The sequence below is a fragment of the Thalassophryne amazonica genome, chromosome 18 (genome assembly GCF_902500255.1).
Source record: "Thalassophryne amazonica chromosome 18, fThaAma1.1, whole genome shotgun sequence".
Lineage (NCBI taxonomy): Eukaryota > Metazoa > Chordata > Actinopteri > Batrachoidiformes > Batrachoididae > Thalassophryne > Thalassophryne amazonica.
The window spans coordinates 20,185,522-20,205,034 of NC_047120.1; positions in this window are offsets into that span (position 1 = coordinate 20,185,522).

A 19,513-nucleotide genomic window follows, 5' to 3' on the forward strand; every position below is an offset into this window, starting at 1 on the left:
GCATGCACAGTATGTGGAATCAATGTATCTTCTAATCTATACAATGCCTTGCGAAAGTATTTGGCCCCTTGGTATTTAACACATTTTAATTTATTTATTCCATTTCAAATATAAAAATAAATCAGGCTTCTCAATATAAAAATTTCTAAAATTATCTTCCTTAAATTCAAGCTCTAAACAAATCTCTACAACTTGATATAAATTAATTAAAAGTATAAAAGCCAAGACGTTGGGTTGCATAAGTAAACCTGTAAATAATCAGTTTTCTCCAGATAAGTCAGGGGATGGACACATAAAGTAAACATTTTCAAGTCACTGAATATGTCTTGGAGTTTATTTACATGAGTTATGAGGAAATACAAAGAGTATGGTACTCTATGGTAAATTGTGTGGGGTAGACAGTTCTCAAAACCTAAGGGACTGTGCAAGAAAGAAAACAGTGAGGAAAGCCACCCAGACAACCCAGAAGAAGTTATAGGCTTCTGTGCCTATGATTGGAGCAACTGTGTATGTTTTACATTTTGTATCACCAGTTATACAGCTTCATGATGAAGTGGTACAGAGGACAGTTTTCTTTCACCAAAACATCAAATCGAGGCTTGCATCTCAGATGTACCTTCTGGCAAACTGTAGATTTTTCGCGTCTTCGTTGTAGAAAATCCTCCTCTGTAGAGGCTTTGCAGTCACGTGACCTGGCCACTCTTCATCGCCACGCTGCCAGTCATGCACAGGACTTCCAGGATTATTTACAAGAGAAACAGCGTGCATACCACAAAGTGTGGGACAAACTTAGAGATAAACTCATCATGTCTGAACAAGATCGTGGAGTGATTGAACCACAGAGGTTAATAATGAGAACGAGAGTCTGCCCCCCAATGCTGCCTACTAAATGAGAATGTCCCTTCATGGACAGCGACATGACACCTCCTAACTGGGCAAAATACTGACGAAGTGCCTGGATGTTAACGCATTTTCAATGGGCATTTGCAACTGAACACACTCGCACAATACGTGTTAGAATGCCATTCTGACCTGGATATGGAGCCATTAAAATTAATTTACATTAAATTATGTAAGGAAAGTAAAAATCCTCATGAAATCAACAATAATGATAATAATAATAATAATATTAAAGCAAACAGAGCTCTGGTATTGGATTGGAAAAGTATTGGTATCTGCAGATATAGAAAATTCAGATATCGGGATCGGAAGTGAAATTGTGAATCGGTGCATCTCTAATTTAAGGTGCAAAATAAATAAATAAATACATAAATAAAATCATCGGTCTTGTCGAACAATTTTAATCACTAACGACAAGTATTTTAACTAGGCATCGGTCTAGCAGGGGAAAATATCAACTAGACATAAGTGAAGAGTTAATGGTCCGTGTCGTCGAACGACACACGCATGGCAGGCAACACACACCTGTTTATCGATCAAATGTCATGGACAAAGTGACAAGAATAACCAAAACCCCTTACTTATGGAAGGAAATGTCTCCCTTCTTCCTCCGTTTGTGGCTTTACCAACATGCGCAACTTTCCAGCATATTCCACCTGTTTCATGACGAGACTAACTGAGTGTCTATGCCCGCTTCCTAATGACTTGCCCGGAATTAAAATGGCGACCACGCCTTCTTGCCGGAACACACCTCAGTGCAACTGTGGACTCTGTAGAAAAGAATGTGTTTTATTCATTGAAATCATGTTGATCTGAATTAATATTGCAGAGATGAATAAATTCTACGAGCAAATATAATTATTCATCTGCTCATAACAAGAGCTGCTCTTACCCGTGTACAACAGGTTACTGATGTTGACCTTTTAGTGCCAAGTGTTGTATCAAAATAAACCAAACCTCTATGTGCAAGACTATATAAATCACTGCCACCAGAATCCTTTCAGTTACCTTTATGTATTTCTAAATTCAAAGTCCCTGCTGATCTTGAACAAAGAGAGTCGAAACATTGAGGGTGGTGACATCACTTTCCTTCAGTAAGAAATTATTCAGAGATTTTACAGAATACAGAGGAATTTTACATGCATCTTTCATCAAAATCCTCCTCATCCTGTTGTCTAAGTATTAACAGAATCACTGGAGGAATACCTGATGAGGAAAATATTTGACCGTTACAACATGTTATCAAGTATCAGTAACACAAACAAAGTTGAGTGAACAAACCTGTTCTGTAGAAGAGATTTGGAGGATTAAAAACAGCATCCAGCCCTTTACGTCTTTTGTTCTCTTCTTTTAAATGCCTCATTTCTTCTTCCTTGTCTGCGATCATTCCTTCATCAGCAGGTGTTAGCTGTAGTTTCAACACGTCCCTCAGCTGCTTGACTTCAGACATGTTTGTAGAAAGACTTTAAAACACACAAAAGAAAGAGAGAATCAATGACCAAGTGGAGGAAAGACTAAAGACAGGCTGATTTAATCATCTGCTACTGCTTTGCTGCCCAATCACAAGTGTGAGACAACACCAAAATCTCCCTGTGCTGGGACAGGCGTCCTAAAGCAGGAGGCACCAACCCTGATCCCAGAGATAAGATAGTGTTAAAATCAAATGAAGTGTTCTGAACTTACACAGTCAGTGATCAATCAATCAATCAACCAACCAACATTTATTTATAAAGCACTTTACAGCACCAAATGGTATCCAAAGTGCTTAACAGTAAAAAAACAGAATCACAAAAATAAAACACATATACAATAAAATTTAAAACAGCACATAAAAACAGAATATGTCACCTCTCCACTAGGTGTTAAAAGCCAGTCAAAAAGTCTTTAATTTAGATTTAAAAAGTGCTAGGTACCTCTCTACTTGCTAGGTGTGCAAGTAGAGATGTAGCTTGTTGCACAGTCTTGGGCCAGCTACCGCAAAAGCACCATCACCCCAGAATTTATATCTTAACCTCAGAACAGCTAAGTAAAGCTGACCAGACGCCCGTAATTTCCGACTGTAAGTGCGCAAAGTTACAATTTCAGACAGGTAAAGAGGTGCAAGGCCATAAAAGGCTCTAAAAACAAACATTAAAATCTTATAATCAATTCTAAGTGGAGTGAATACAGGACAGGTGTAATATGCTCACATCTAAAAGTGATTGCTAAAAGGTGAGCAGCAGCATTCTGCACCAACTGGAGATGTGCAAGAGAAGACTGATTAATGCCAGAATAAAGTGCATTACAATAATCAAGTCGCAACCGATTCCGACCAGTTGCAACCGATCTGATATCAGGACCGGCTTACGATACCAACGTAATTCACATACCAGAAAATGCTGATCTAACCCGCGACATTTTCCAATACCGGAGAAGAGCCAGTGTGAAACCTTTCAACTGCTGTTGTGTTGTTTGCTCTCTGCTTTGTTTTCTGCTAAGGGGAGGGGAGGGGTAGGTTTTCTGAAGCCGGGCTGTTTGAGAGAACTCTCTTCCACACTGTTCGAAGCTGAGGGCAGTTGCAAATTTCCGCCTGGCTCTCGGGTTCAAATTGCCTGTTCGTCGAGCACAGATCTTCTGAAAATTGAACTGAATTGTTGCTGAAAATGTGTGCTGGAAAGTTAGCCACTTTACTGTCCTGATGCTGTGAAACGCCAGCTCAGCGTGCAGCCGAGGAGGAGCTAAACAGAGATTCTGTCCACTGAAAGGGAAAAAAGTCTTCATTAAAATCCTGTATGTCGCTGATGATACATTTATTCTACAGTTGTAAGCTTCCAAAAAGTCCAAAGTTTGTGCAGCACAAAAACAGCGAGAGAAAAAGAAAAAAAGAGACAGAGGGAGAGAGAAAGAGAGTGAGCAAACAGGAGACAGAAAGAGAGGGAGAGACAACTTAATTTTTATTTTTTACTCTTAGCAGGTGATCTGACGATGTAAACATGTTTCCCATGTCAATAAAGCTCCATTTAAATTGAAAACTGAGAAGAAGAGACAGAGAGAGAGAGGGAGAGAGACAGACAGTGCTGTCTTTTCTCTTTAAGTCTATAAAAATAAAGGTTATAAAAGTCTATAAAAAGTTAAAGTTGTTGTTTCCCATTCGGCTGCTTCCGTTTCTTGTTCGGGGTCGCCACAGCAGATACAGCCAGATCTGCATTGGTATATGGCACAAGTTTTATGCTAGATGCCCTTCCTGACGCAACTCCAGTGTACCCTGGAGAAACACACACAGCCGCTGGTGTTCCAAAGTGTTCCAAGTACTAACCAGGCCCCGCACTGCTTAGCTTCTGAGATATGAGATCTAAAGTACTTAATTCTTTCATCAAAACATCAAATCTAGACTTTCATTTTAGAAACACCTTCAGGCAAATTGTAGCTGAACTTTCAGGTCTCCTTTTTAAGAAAATCCTCATATAAAATCAACAATAATGATAATAATAATATTAAAGCAATCAGAGCTCTGGAATAAGATTGGGAAAGTATCGGTATTGCCAGATATCCAAATTCAGGTATTGGGATGGGATCGGAAGTGAAAAATTGTGGATCAGTGCATCCCTATTATTTTTGCTGATATTTGGTGTTCAGTCTGTAATAAGAACTCCAACACAAACAGCTAACAGAGTTGGTCTGAAATAAAGTTTAGCGGACGAACCTGCTCTGGATCAGCGGACTTCAGGCTTGAAAACAGCATCCAGCACGTTGACTAGTTTCTTCTTCTTGCTGCTCTGTGATGTTTTTTGTTTCTACCAACTCAAATATCTCGGCATTAGCAGCAGTTAGCCGCTGTTTCAACAACCTTCTCAGCTGTTCCACCTTTTCGCGCTAACTTCGCCTTTTCTTCTTTTTCCGTTTTACTGTCGACCTTTGTGCTTCTGGAGCTCATTAAAAAAAACATATTCGAGGATCACAGAATGAAGTTTGATCTGTTCTGAGAAGAGTTTCCAGCGTCTCCGGCTAACTAGCTCTAGCCTCGAACGACAACAGGAAGGAATAATTCTTCTTCTTCTTCTTCTTCTTCGTTGGATTCTAATGACGAACTTATCGTTATATTACCGCCACCTACTGGATTGGAATATTGACAGATTCGCAGAGAAAAAGAACGAAAAAGCTATATTCTCTCCATCAATCCTTTAATTTAAAGATGTTGAACTGTTGGGTTCTTCAGTGTGCTCTTCACACTGCTGTCATTGTCAGAGTGCAGCAGTTTGTTCCCCCATTATGTTAAGACACAGTATTCCAGTCCAGTGATGTTGATCAATGTCATGGATGTTACCATCTTCAAACATGGCATGAAATATTAGATCACTGTAACTATGAGGACGTGTTAAAGTTGGAAAGTGTCACATAGGGGATGGAAATTAAAGGTCAAACTGATGAGGCTGATCTTAAATGCGAAGTGTGAGTCCAGAGCAGGAACAGAGAACCAGATGTAAGAGCAAATGTCTCACTTGGACATACAGATTTGTCAGGACCTACAGAACCATCAGCAAAGGATGGTTTCAGGTCCACATTAACATTCACTGATCACTATTCAGGAGCTACTTTTGTGGGGTTTTTTTAAAGCTAAGAGTGATACAGTTAAAGCTACAGAGAAGTTCATTGCTGATGGAGCATCTTATGGAAAAATCAAGTGCATTAGAATCAGATAACAGCACAGAGTTTACATCTCCAGAGTTTCAGACACTGCTTTGTCAAAACATCATTCAGCATGAGACCTCAGCTCCTTATTGTCCCCATCAAAATGGGACAGAGAAGAAGTCTGACCTTTCAAAGATGAGAACATTTGGCTCGGTGTGTTGTGTCCACAAACAGAACAAGAAAAATCTTGACTCACAATGTGAAAAAGGGGTTTTTGTGGGTTCTGACAAAAACAGCTCTTCATAGCTTGTCTTTTATCCAGACACAGGAAGAGAACTCAAAAACAGGTTGGTGAAGTTCATCACCAAATGTGTAAATGAGTGTCAGACTCAGACAGATCTGGACATGAGTGAAAAGATTCTGTACAAGGAGACGACTGAAAGCCACCAACTAAAAACTGACATCATCAAACCAATCAGACAGGAGCCTAAAGTAGAGATTAGTGACACAGATACAACTACAGGGGAGGGTGAGAGTCGACACAATCCACGTTATCCAAGAGGGGAGACAAGAAGTTATATCTGATATACACCGAACTCTGAAGGAGGCCATGAAGTCATTAAATTCAGATTTGTGGGTCAGAGCTGTGAAGGAGGAAACTGATTCTCAGACGATGAGTCCAAGGACTTCATCCCGATACCTGATACCAGTCAGGGTGCTGTTGTTTAGTCTGTAGATGTCTGTGTGTCCTTCCAGGGAGATGCCTCCCCAGACCATCACTGACCCACCAAACCGGTCGTGCTGAGTGATGTTTCAGGCAGCATAATGTTCTCCACGGCTTCTCCAGACCCTTTCTTGTCTGTCACATGTGTTCAGGTTGAACCTGCTCTCATCTGTGAAAAGCACAGTGGTGGACCAACCAATTCTGTTGTTCTATGGTAAATGCCAGTCGAGCTCCAGAGTGCTGGTCAGTGAGCACAGGGCCCACTACAGGACGTCAGGCCCTCAGGTCCCCTCATGAAGTCTCTCTGATAGTTTGGTCAGAGACATTCACACCAGTGGCCTGCTGGAAGTCATTTTGTAGGACTCTGGCAGTGATCATCCTGTACAAAGGAACAGATACCGGTCCTGCTGATGGGATAAGGACCTTCATCAGCCCTGTCCAGTTGTCCTAGAGTAACTGTGTCTGTCTCCTGGAATCTCCTCTGTGCTCTTGAAATTGTGTTGGGAGACACAGCAAAACCTTCAGGCAAAGGCACATATTGATGTATGTGTTGTATCCAGGTACCACACCATGATACCAGTGGTGACACTGACCCAAACTAAATGCAAAACTAGTGAAAAATCAGTCAGAAAATATGAGGGGAAAAGTGTTGGTGGCCTCCACCTGTAAAACCATTCCTGTTTTAATAACAAAATAGTTGCATTGCCATTGAGGTATCATCATCATCATCGCCATCATCATCTTCATTATTATTATTATTATTATTCATGCTGGAATCCTTAATGTAGCATTTTTTTTATATTTGTGAACATTCAAACAAATTATTTATGTATAGGAAAATTATATATGTATATTTTTATTGTGTCCACCGGAGGGCAGTGAGTCATCATGATTTATTTTAAATTCAAGCAGTTGTATTTTTGTGGATGGTAATCGTCTTATATACGTATTTATATTACATTACATTCAAATATGTTCTCATGTCTGCATTATTCTGACGGAAATTCATGACATTGTAGTTCAGCATTATGTCCACTTGAGGGCAGTAAACACTCATGATAGTTTCAATTCCTCAGAATTCGATTGGTGAAACAGTTTTTTGTTGAAAAGTTTTGTTTTTTTTTCATTTATTTGCACACAATTTCGAAAACAGGGCTCCTTTTTTCCAAATTATTCACACAATTATCCAAGCACCACACTCAGTTTGCATCACTCCTAGATTGTTTACAACCCCAATTCCAATGAAGTTGGGACGTTGTGTAAAATGTAAATAAAAACAGAATACAATGATTTGCAAATCCTCTTCAACCTATATTCAACTGAATATACCACAAAGACAAGATATGTAATGTTCAAAATGAAAAAACGTTATTGTTTTTGTGTAAATATTTGCTCATTTTGAAATGGATGCCTTCAAACACATTTCAAAAAAGCTGGGACAGTGGTATGTTTACCACTGTGTTACATCTTTCCTTCTAACAACACTCAAGAAGCGGTTAGGAACTGAGGACACTAATTGCTGAAGTTTTGTAGGTGAATTCTTTCCCATTCTTGCTTGATGTACGACTTCAGTTTTTCAACAGTCCGGGGTCTCCGTTGTCGTATTTTGCATTTCATAATGCGCCACACATTTTCAATGGGCGACAGGTCTGGACTGCAGGCAGGCCAGTCTCGTACCCATACTCTTTTACTACAGGCATTCAATGTTGGTTTTCGGCCTTGCCCCTTACGTGTAGAAAGTTCTCCAGATTCTCTGAATCTTCTGATTATATTATGGACTGCAGATGATGGAATCCCTAAATTTCTTGCAGTTGAACGTTGAGAAACATTGTTCTTAAACTGTTGGACTATTTTTTCACGCAGTTGTTCACAAAGTGGTGATCCTCGCCCCATCTTTGCTTGCCTTTTGGGGATGCTCCTTTGATACCCAATCATGACACTCACCTGTTTCCAATTACCTTGTTCACCTGTGGAATGTTCCAAACAGGTGTTCTTTGAGCATGTGTCAACTTTCCAAGTCTTTTGTTGCCCTTGTCCCAGCTTTTTTGAAATGTGTTGCAGGCATCAGTTTGAACATTAAATATCTTGTCTTTGTGGTGTATTCAATTGAATATAGGTTGAAGAGGATTTGCAAATCATTGTATTCTGTTTTTATTTACATTTCACACAATGTCCCAACTTCATTGGAATTGGGGTTGTACAAAATGACACACTTCAGTCAAAACATACACACATATTTTAAAAACATACACATACTTATAAAAATACTGCTTTATTTTCATCTCACTAAGTCTTCAAATGATCAGAAACTATTTCAGTCAGTTACACATGACTGTGATCAACACAAAACACATTTGTAAAAACCCCTATTTTAGGAAATAGCATGTGCTCCACTTTTTTGCCAGACATTATAATTTAGATGACAAAAAGATATTTTAAAAAACCCCACAACATTCTTCATGATTACTTTGAGGTACACAGAGAAAGTACACAAATACTATACACAACACTATCAGGCGCGGCATAAACCGGGTGGACACAAATGCAATCTCACACAACTGATAAGAGTTCAAAAGGTTTAATAAGAGAAACAGGCAGGTGGTCGGTACACGGGGAGTCCAGCAGCGAAGCAAAGGTATCAGAATGGCGAGAGGCTGAGACGTAGTTCAATAACAGGCACAGGTCAAAAAACACGGTGTATAGGCTATCAGAGGCAAAGCTGCAACAAGGTCAACAAACAAGGCAGAGTCAGAATACAGATAGGCAAAAACTGAGCAAGGAACCGGCCTGGAGAGTGTACAGAGACAACAATCTGGCAGTGAGCTGTGAGACTGTGGAGGCTTAAATAACTGGTGGTGTAAACAAAGTGCATGTGCAGACTGATTAGGTAAGAAGGTGCATGTGTGGAGGGAAGATTCTAGAAAGGGGGTGTGGCTAGTGGACAAAGATTAAACACTGTGCAAGATAGTGAAGGAAGGGAAACAGAGTGGAGTGATGTAATAGACAAAGACACATGTGCTGGTGGCAAGAGTGTGAGTGAAAGATATGAGGCAGGTACAGTGATGTGAAATGAACCAAAACAGATGGGCGTGAGGGCAAACAGAACAGAGATCAAACAGAAACAGAGGACTAAGAATAGAGCATGAACAACAACTAAGAACAGAATAAAATACCATAATGAACAAGACCAGAACTAAGCATGAAGATGAGAACAAAAAGCGAACCAGTAGATAACATAGAAGATAAATTACATAAGAACTGAATCGGACAATAAACAAACACTAAGACAAAACTGAACTGGAGCTGACTATGATTGAAGAATACAAGCAGATGACAAAACAAACAAAGACTAATAATTAACAGAAAACAAAACCTGATACTACTGCATAACTGATAACACAAATGAGATGATAAACAGAGAATAAACAAACCTAGAGACTACAGAATAAATGATAACCAAAGAATGAATCAGTGATGAAAGTGTAACACAAGGAAAAAGCAATATGTGGTGTGTCCATAAAGTAACGGTCCTTTTTATTTTTTTTTTTAACTATATGGATTTCATTCATATGTTTTTATGTCAGACATGCTTGAACCCTCGTGCGCATGCATTAGTTTTTCCACGCCTGTCGGTGACGTCATTCGCCTGTGAGCATGCCTTGTGGAAGGAGTGGTCCCGCCCCCTCGTCGGATTTTCATTGTCTGGAAATGGCGGAATGAAAAGGACTTTTTTTCCATCAGAATTTTTTCAGAAGCTGTTAGAGACTGGCACCTGAAAACCATTCGAAAAATTTACCTGGCTTTTGGTGAAAATTTTACGGGCTTCACAGAGAATAAGGACTTTAACTACAGCTTTAAGGACCCCTTTAAGGACGGTCGGTGCGCCACGCTCCGAGCTGTGACGTTGCGGCACAAACCACTGGATCATTTCTAAGCTGATGGCTCTGTGGATACGAGACCGTTGTGTGCTCTTTCTCTGGTTATCACAAGAGCTGGACATCAGCCATTTTCCAGCAGATTTCACTTTTAACAAGAGATTTTGTCATGGAAAGCCGCGCGGAGGCTTCGCGCGTCACGACCGATTCGCTGATGAAGCGAGACAAAGGAACACCTCCATTTTGGAGTGTTAGAGGACAAGTTTGGACATGCCTATCTCGGCTTTCAGTGCTTACCAGTCGAGTGAGTATAAGAGAACTTGTGGAGAGCTGGACATGTCCCATAATGTTTAGACCATTAACGTGGCAAACAAAGCTGAACAACTACAAACTCTTATAAAATTTAGAATCAGTTGAGCACCTACCTGTTACATGTTTTGTAGCAGATGTGTAGTTCTATCCTCTGCAAACAGAGGAGAGCTGCTTAGAAGAAACCGCTCTATCCTCTCTAAGCAAAGGAGAACTGGTCACTAAAAAAATAAAACTCATTTCTTTTAACCCCATACTGATACAACGGCAATATCACCCAAGTCATCCAGAGGCATACATTTTTAACTTATGTTCAAATTTTAACCAAACTAATTTCGGACAAGTTATTTAAATTAACGTCACGTCTGAAATTTTATAAAGTTAAAATATCAGATATATGTTTTAGTTTTAAAGTAATGCGCTCATTTTTAAGGTTTTAGTGTGGTTTTTTTAGTGTGGACATGCTGTGTCCAGGTGCATTATGGGTATAGGGTAATCTCAGTACGTTCACGACATGAGAAATTCATTTGACACACTCTGATCAGGCTCCATGGACAACAGCATTAAACTCTAGTGACTAAAACTCTCGTGAATATATTCTCTGGGTTTATAGATGTTGTTGTCGTTATTGTGTTTGCGTTTATTAAATTCCACGCATCTTAAACATAGCAGAGTAGCAGAAACAGATTATCTGGAATTTTGTTTTGGCAAGTTTTCAAGGTCTCTAACTGCCATCTACTGGCCAGTATTGTTCATGGCAGTATTCACCCCGGAGGCACATTTTACCCAGAATGCCATCTGTCTGTGTTTGTTACAAAACTTCAGAATTAGTGCAATATTCAACATTAAAAGATATATGTTATATCTTAACTTTGCACAAATGACAGAATTGACATTAATGGAGTTATTCTATCAGTATTCATTTTATTTACACCAAACCATAAGTCAGCATTGCTTTATTTTCCAAGACCTCCGCCTGACGGCAGCGTTGTGATTGAGTAGAGAGTTGCGCTTTGTGGCTCCTTTCAGGTGTGTTTGTGCTGGAAGCCTTGTAGTAAACAGGAGCTTCCAGCAGGGTGCTCGAAGACAGAAGTGCTGACTCATTGATTGGGTCTGTCATCGGCTTTGATGCTTCCAGAAGCAACTGTGGTGTTAAAACTCAAAATCAGCTTGTTAGTAGTTACAAGTGTACCAGAGACAATACTGGAATTTATCGGTTATCTGTAACTTCCGATTACATTTTTGGGTGGTTTATCATTTTAACTTTATCAAATATAACTTTTCAGTTATCTGATTATCTGTTATTGAAGTTAATTTTTTTGGTTGTCTGTGCCCACCACTGTCCAGAGCTGTATAGCAGCCATCATCCCTAGAGTCCCTTTATACAGAGAGCAGCGACATGACAAGCCAGAAAAAAAAAAACAGTCATATGACATCTTGGGGCCAAATTTGCGTTCGCTGTTAAGCTATCTGCTATCAGGACTAGCAGTCGGATATGGCTGGACGCAAATGCAGGACACAGACAACTGGCTCTGTAGGTAAAAGCTGTTTACTAAATCAGCAAACAGGGTCCGGTACACAGTGAAGCAGTCCAACAAGAGTAACAAAAACAGAATCATCAGCCAGAAGGCGTGGTCGAAGATACAGGCAGGTAGTCATACACACTTGAGGCTAGCAGGTCGAGAATACAAGAAAACAGAGCTGGAAAGTAGGCACAGGGTGCAACAATCTGGCAAAGAACAAGGAGAACAGAGGAGCTTAAATAAACCCAGGTAATGAGGTGCTGATTAGGAACAGGTGTGCATGGAATGAACCAGAAAGACGGCGTGAATGTGGCCATCAAAATCGTTGTTGCAGAACAAACATAGTCTTTTTAATACCCGGGTGGCATGAAAACCGATTACTATGGGCCCATTCGATAACCTCCCCCCTAAGGGACCCTGGAACGAACAGCTTTCCGGTAGGACACTCGGCCGGAATAGTTTCTGTCTGTAGGGCGGCCCTAACCCGGGACTCAGTCTCCCACGTAATGGCGGAAACAAAACAGAACAAGAGCAGAATGTTACCTGGATCTGCAGGCACGTCAGAGCTATCGTATTGCCTAGATAAAGCATCCGGCTTACCATTCTTTGACCCCGGCTGATAAGTGATAACGAAATCAAAGCGACTGAAAAATATCGCCCATCGTGCCTGACGTGCGTTCAAACGTTTGGCTGTATGCAAATAAGCAAGATTCTTATGGTCTGTGTACACCAAAAATGGAATTTGTGCCCCCTCGAGCCAGTGTCGCCACTCCTCCAAGGCCACCTTAACCGCTAGCAGTTCCCGGTCGCCGATGCTGTAATTACGCTCCGCAGCAGTTAATTTACGAGACAGATAGGCACAAGGATGCAATCGTCTGTCTGTGGGGCACATCTGGGACAAGATGGCTTCCAAACCAACATCTGAAGCATCGACTTCCACAATGAACTGCCGTGCGGGGTCAGGGAGGAGTAGCATGGGGGCCTTGGTAAATCATTGTTTTAGGACCCTGAAGGTCTCATCACATTCCGGAGTCCACTTGAAAGTCCGTAATGATAAGGTCACATTATGGAGCGGTGCAGCCACAGAACTAAAGTTTCGGATGAACTTGCGATAGAAATTAGCAAAGCCCAAAAATTTCTGTACGTCCTTGCGACTACACGGCACTGCCCAATCACGTACCGCTGCTACTTTGTCAGGGTCGATTTGGATCCTCCCTTCAGAAATAACGAACCCCAAAAATGACACTGTAGATTTGTGAAATTCCCATTTTTCTGCCTTGACATACAATTCGCTTTGTAGGAGAGTTTGTAACACTGTGCGCACATGCTTAATGTGTGAATCTAGGTCGGGAGAGAAGATCAATATATCGTCCAAATAAACAAATGCAAATTTATTCAGGTATTCCCACAAAACATCATTAACCAGGTGTTGTGTGGGCCGCCAGAAGAGGAGGTACTGCTGGTCCACCACCAGAGGGCGCCATGCCTGAAGTGCGGGCTTCAGGCACGAGAGGGCGCTGCCGCCACGGACACAGCCGGGAGTGACAGCTGTCACTCATTATTTCCTGACAGCTGTCACTCATTCTTCATCATCTCACTCCATAAAACCCAGACGTCATCTCCACCTCATCGCCGAGATATCGTACTTCTATGGAGGTAACTTTCTCTGCCTGTATTGATTGATTGTGTTGCAGCTGTCTTACCAGAGGACCGGCGTGGGTCGTGACTGTTTCGTCCTACGTCCCGTCAGATAAGTGGTTACACAGACGCTGCACGAGTGTGTATTAGAGGTGGAGGTGGCATTCCCACCATTGTTGTTACGGGGTGTACACACACCCACACTTGACTGTTTTTGCTCTTCGCCAGCAGTACCAGATCCGACAGTCGGGGACGGTGATCACCTGGGAATTCGGGACTTGGCGGCTCCAGTATTCATCAGGTTCGGTGGCGGCGGAAATCGTGTGGTTCCGCCTTCTATCCTCGAGCCTGCCCACACGTCACCTTTGTGGATTGACTGTTATCAAATTCTGAGATTGTCTGTATATTCGTTGTGCACCTTCACAACATTAAATTGTTACTTTTTGGCTCATCTATTGACCGTTCATTTGCGCCCCCTGTTGTAGGTCTGTGTCACTACACTTTCACAACAGGATATCTCGGCCAGCGTCATGGATCCCGAGGGGCGTCACCCATCTGTTGGACAGCCAATGGAAGAGCAGGGTGCACAGGCGTCTGCAGGAGGCGTGCTCGGTGAGTTGCAGCAAATCCTCACCGCCTTTACCGCTCGGCTGGATTTGATGTCCGAGCAAAACGTCATCCTTAATCGCAGGATGGAGGCTCTCACCGCACAGGTGGAAGCGCGCGATCAGAGCGCTGCTGCGGCTCCTCCTCCTGCCGACCCGGTGCCGGATATTAACATTCCACTGGTCGTTCAACGAACCCCCCCACCATCCCCTGAAGCATACATAAGTCCCCCAGAGCCGTACGGGGGTTGTGTGGAGACGTGCGCAGACTTTCTGATGCAGTGTTCGCTCGTCTTTGCACAACGACCCGTGATGTACGCGTCTGACGCCAGCAAGGTGGCTTATGTTATTAACTTGCTTCGGGGTAAGGCACGCGCCTGGGCTACGGCGCTCTGGGAACAGAACTCACGGTTGTTATCAGCATACACTGGGTTTGTGGGGGAGTTCAGAACAGTGTTTGATCACCCTAACAGAGGAGAGACCGCTTCAACAATGCTGCTGTCAATGCGACAGGGGCGCCGGTGCGCAGCCGAATATGCAGTCGACTTCCGCATCGCGGCTGCGAGGTCCGGCTGGAATGACGTTGCGCTCCGCGCCGCCTTCATAAACGTACTGTCATCGGTCCTGAAGGAGCATCTGGTAGCTAAGGAAGAACCGCGGGATTTAGATGGGCTTATCGATCTCGTTATACGGTTAGACAATCGGTTGGAGGAATGCCGTCGGGAGCAAGGCGAAGGACGTGGCTGGGTACGCGCCGTCCCTCTCCCTTCTGGGTTCGAAAAGGGGCCGCCCTCCCCACGCTCCACAGCCGCAGCGCTCCGTGGGGCAACAGCTCCCCCTGCTGATGTTGCTAGGGAAACGCACAGGGCCAAACCGAGAACAGATGACAGAATGAGGAGGCTGGTCCGCGGGGAGTGTTTTCTCTGCAGCTCAAAGGCGCACATACAGAAAAACTGCCCCAAACGGCCACAACGACAACAACCGCCCTTAGAGACTGGGCTAAGGGGGGGTCATAACATTCACGTGGGACACACACAGATTGCCACATGACTCCCAGTTACAATCCTGAGTGGGGATTTAACCCTTCAAGCCCCAGCACTGATGGACACGGGGTCAGAAGGGAATCTGCTAGACAGCAGATGGGCAAGGGAGGTAGGGCTCCCTCTGGTGGCGCTTCCTTCGCCATTGCAGGTGCGGGCACTAGATGGCACCCTCCTCCCTTTAATCACACACAAGACACAACCAGTAACTTTGGTGGTGTCTGGAAACCATCGGGAGGAGATTGAGTTTTTTGTAACTCCTTCTACCTCCCGCGTGATTTTGGGCTTCCCATGGATGTTGAAACACAATCCCCGGATTGACTGGCCATCTGGGGTAGTGGTTCAGTGGAGCGAAACCTGCCATCGGGTGTGTTTAGGATCCTCGGTTCCTCCCGGTTTGCATGCTAAGGAGGCGGTCAAAGTCCCTCCCAATCTGACGGCAGTGCCGGTTGAGTACCACGATCTTGCTGACGTCTTCAGCAAGGATCTGGCACTCACCCTTCCCCCGCACCGTCCGTACGATTGTGCCATTGATTTGGTTCCAGGCGTTGAGTTCCCGTCCAGCAGGCTGTACAACCTCTCACGACCTGAGCGCGAATCAATGGAGACCTACATCCGGGACTCATTAGCTGCCGGGCTGATCCGGAACTCCACCTCCCCGATGGGGGCAGGTTTCTTTTTTGTGGGCAAGAAAGATGGCGGACTCCGTCCATGCATTGATTACAGGGGGCTGAATGAGATTACGGTTCGCAACCGATACCCGTTGCCATTGTTGGATTCCGTGTTCACCCCCCTGCATGGAGCCAAAATCTTCACAAAGCTGGATCTTAGGAATGCGTACCACCTGGTTCGGATCCAGAAGGGAGACGAATGGAAGACGGCATTTAACACCCCGTTAGGTCACTTTGAGTACCTGGTCATGCCGTTCGGCCTCACTAACGCCCCTGCGACGTTCCAAGCTTTGGTAAATGACGTCATGCGGGACTTCCTGCGCCGATTCATCTTCGTATATCTGGACGATATACTCATCTTTTCCCCGGATCCTGAGACCCATGTTCAGCATGTACGTCAGGTCCTGCAGCGGTTGTTGGAGAACCGGCTGTTTGTGAAGGGCGAGAAGTGCGAGTTCCACCGCACTTCTTTGTCCTTCCTGGGGTTTATCATCTCCTCCAGTTCCGTCGCTCCTGATCCGGCCAAGGTTGCGGAGGTGAGAGATTGGCCCCAACCAACAAGCCGTAGGAAGCTGCAACAGGCTTTGCAAATTTCTACAGGAGGTTCATCAAGGGGTACAATCAGCTGATTAGCCCCTTGACAGCCCTGACCTCCTCCAAAGTCCCCTTCACCTGGTCGGATCGGTGCAAGGCCGCATTTAGGGAGTTGAAACGACGGTTCTCGACTACACCAGTTCTGGTGCAGCCCGATCCTAGCCACCAGTTCGTGGTTGAAGTGGACGCCTCTGACTCAAGGATAGGAGCCGTGTTGTCCCAGAGCGGAGAGTCCGACAAGGTTCTCCACCCATGTGCCTATTTTTCACGCAGGTTGACCCCGGCTGAACGGAACTATGACATGGGCAATCGGGAACTCCTCGCGGTGAAAGAGGCTCTTGAGGAGTGGAGACATCTGTTGGAGGGAGCTGCAGTACCATTTACGGTTTTCACGGACCATCGGAATCTGGAGTATATCAGGACTGCCAAGCGACTGAACCCCAGGCAAGCCCGCTGGTCACTGTTCTTCTGGCGTTTTGACTTCCGGATCACCTACCGCCCCGGGACCAAGAATCAAAGATCTGATGCCTTGTCCCGGATTCAGGAAGAGGAAGTCAAGACCGAGCTGTCGGATCCACCGGAACCCATCCTACCCGAGTCCACTATCGTGGCCAGCCTCACCTGGGACGTGGAGAAGACCATCCGGGAGGCCCTGGCACGGAACCCGGACCCGGGAAACGGCCTGAAGAACCGTCTGTACGTCCCACCAGAAGCCAGGGCTGCAGTCCTGGACTTCTGTCAGGGTTCCAAGCTCTCCTGTCACCAAAGGGTGTGAAGAACTGTGGCAGTGGTCCGGCAGCGCTTCTGGTGGGTGTCCATGGAGGCGGACGTCCGGGAATACATCCAGGCCTGTACCATCTGTGCCAGGGGCAAGGCAGACCACAAGAGGACCCAAGGACTTCTCCAACCACTTCCGGTACCTCATCGCCCCTGGTCCCACATCGGCCTGGACTTTGTCACGGGCCTCCCGCCATCCCAGGGCATGATGACCATCCTCATGATAGTGGACCGATTCTCCAAGGCGGCCCACTTCGTGGCCCTCCCGAAGCTCCCAACGGCCCAAGAGACAGCAGACCTCCTGGTCCACCACGTCGTACGTCTGCATGGGATACCAACGGACATCGTCTCGGATCGTGGTCCCCAGTTCTCCTCTCAAGTCTGGAGGAGTTTCTGCAGGGAACTGCGGGCCACCGTGAGCCTCTCATCTGGGTATCACCCCCAGACGAACGGACAGGCAGAACGGGCCAACCAGGAACTGGAGCAGGCCCTATGCTGTGTAATATCAGTGCAGCCAATGGCCTGGAGTGAACATCTGGCCTGGATCAAGTACGCGCATAACAGTCAAGTGTCCTCCACCACCGGCCTCTCCCTGTTTGCGGTGTGTCTGGGGTACCAGCCCCCATTGTTTCCCGTTGTGGAGGGAGAGGTCGGTGTGCCCTCGGTCCAGGCCCACCCGCGACGATGCCGTCGGGTGTGGCGCACCACCCGTTCTGCCTTACTGAAGGCCCAGACGAGGGCTAAGGCCCATGCAGACCGCCGGCGTTCCCCGGCCCCTGCATACCAGCCCGGGGAGGAGGTGTGGTTATCCATGAAGGACATTCCTCTCCAGGTGGACTCCCCAAAACTGAAGGACAGATACATTGGCCCCTTCACAGTCCTCAAGGTCCTCAGTCCGGCCGCAGTGAAGCTCCAACTCCCAGCTTCACTGCGGATCCACCCCGTATTCCATGTCTCCAGACTCAAACCATACCACACCTCACCCCTCTGTGTTCCCGGACCGGCGCCGCCTCCTGCCCGGATCATCGACGGGGAGCCGGCTTGGACAGTGCGCCGGCTTCTGGACGTCCATCGAAAGGACCGGGGATTGCAGTACTTGGTGGACTGGGAGGGGTATGGACCTGAGGAACGCTCCTGGGTGAAGAGGAGCTTCATCCTGGACCCAGCCCTCCTGGCCGACTTCTACACACGTCACCCCGACAAGCCAGGCGCCGGGCCCCCCCCTCAACGGGTGCCTCCTGGCGCCCGTTGAGGGGGGGGGTCCTGTTGTGTGGGCCACTGAAGAGGAGGTACTGTTGGCCCACCACCAGAGGGCGCCCTGCCTGAAGTGTGGGCTTCAGGCACGAGAGGGCGCCGGAGCAACTGGGAGTGGCAGCTGTCACTCATCAACAAGCACCAGCTGTCACTCATCATCACCATCACCTTAAAAGCCGGGCAGCAACTCCACCTCGCTGCCGAGATATCGACTACCTTATAGGTAAATTCTCAGCCGTACAATTGTATTACCACAGATACGTGTTGTTCTTGAAATTGTTTGCAGGTGTGTGTGAGATTATCCGCAGCTGGAGGCTGAGTCGGAGGAACCGAGGAGGAGACGACGGTTTTCGCTCCTCACCGGATAAGTAACACACTGCATGTGATTGTGATCGGGAGGTGGAGGTGTGTTGCCCACCTACCGACAGAAGAGGACATTTGCTGACTGTTTACTGGGTGTCTTTTCACACACTCACCATTGACTGTTTTCTGCCCTGCCAGCAGTACCAGATCTGACAGCTGGAGACGGTGGCCACCTGGGGATTCTGGACTTGGCGGCTCCAGCGTGTTCCAGATCCGGTGGCAATGGAAATCGTGTGGGGCCCGGCTCTTCTCTGGACGGTTGTCTCCTATCCTCGAGCCTGCCCACACGTCACCCTTGTATATTTGACTGTAATCCAAATTCTGCATCTGTCTGTATTCCGTTGTGCACGTTTCACAACAGTGAAGTGTTGTACTTTTTGACTCATCCATTGTCCATTCATTTATGCCCCCTGTTGTGGGTCCGTGTCACTACACTTTCCCAACAACGAATACAACTTTCCCCGCGGGGGACTGGTTCCTGATAACAAATCAATTGCGCAATCATATGCACGATGTGGCGGGAGAGACTTAGCTTTTGCTTTACTAAACACAGGCACCAAATTGTGATAACAGGGCCGGACCCCGGCTAGGTCCGACTGAACGGGCGTCGGCTGTGACTTGTGACTGGTTAA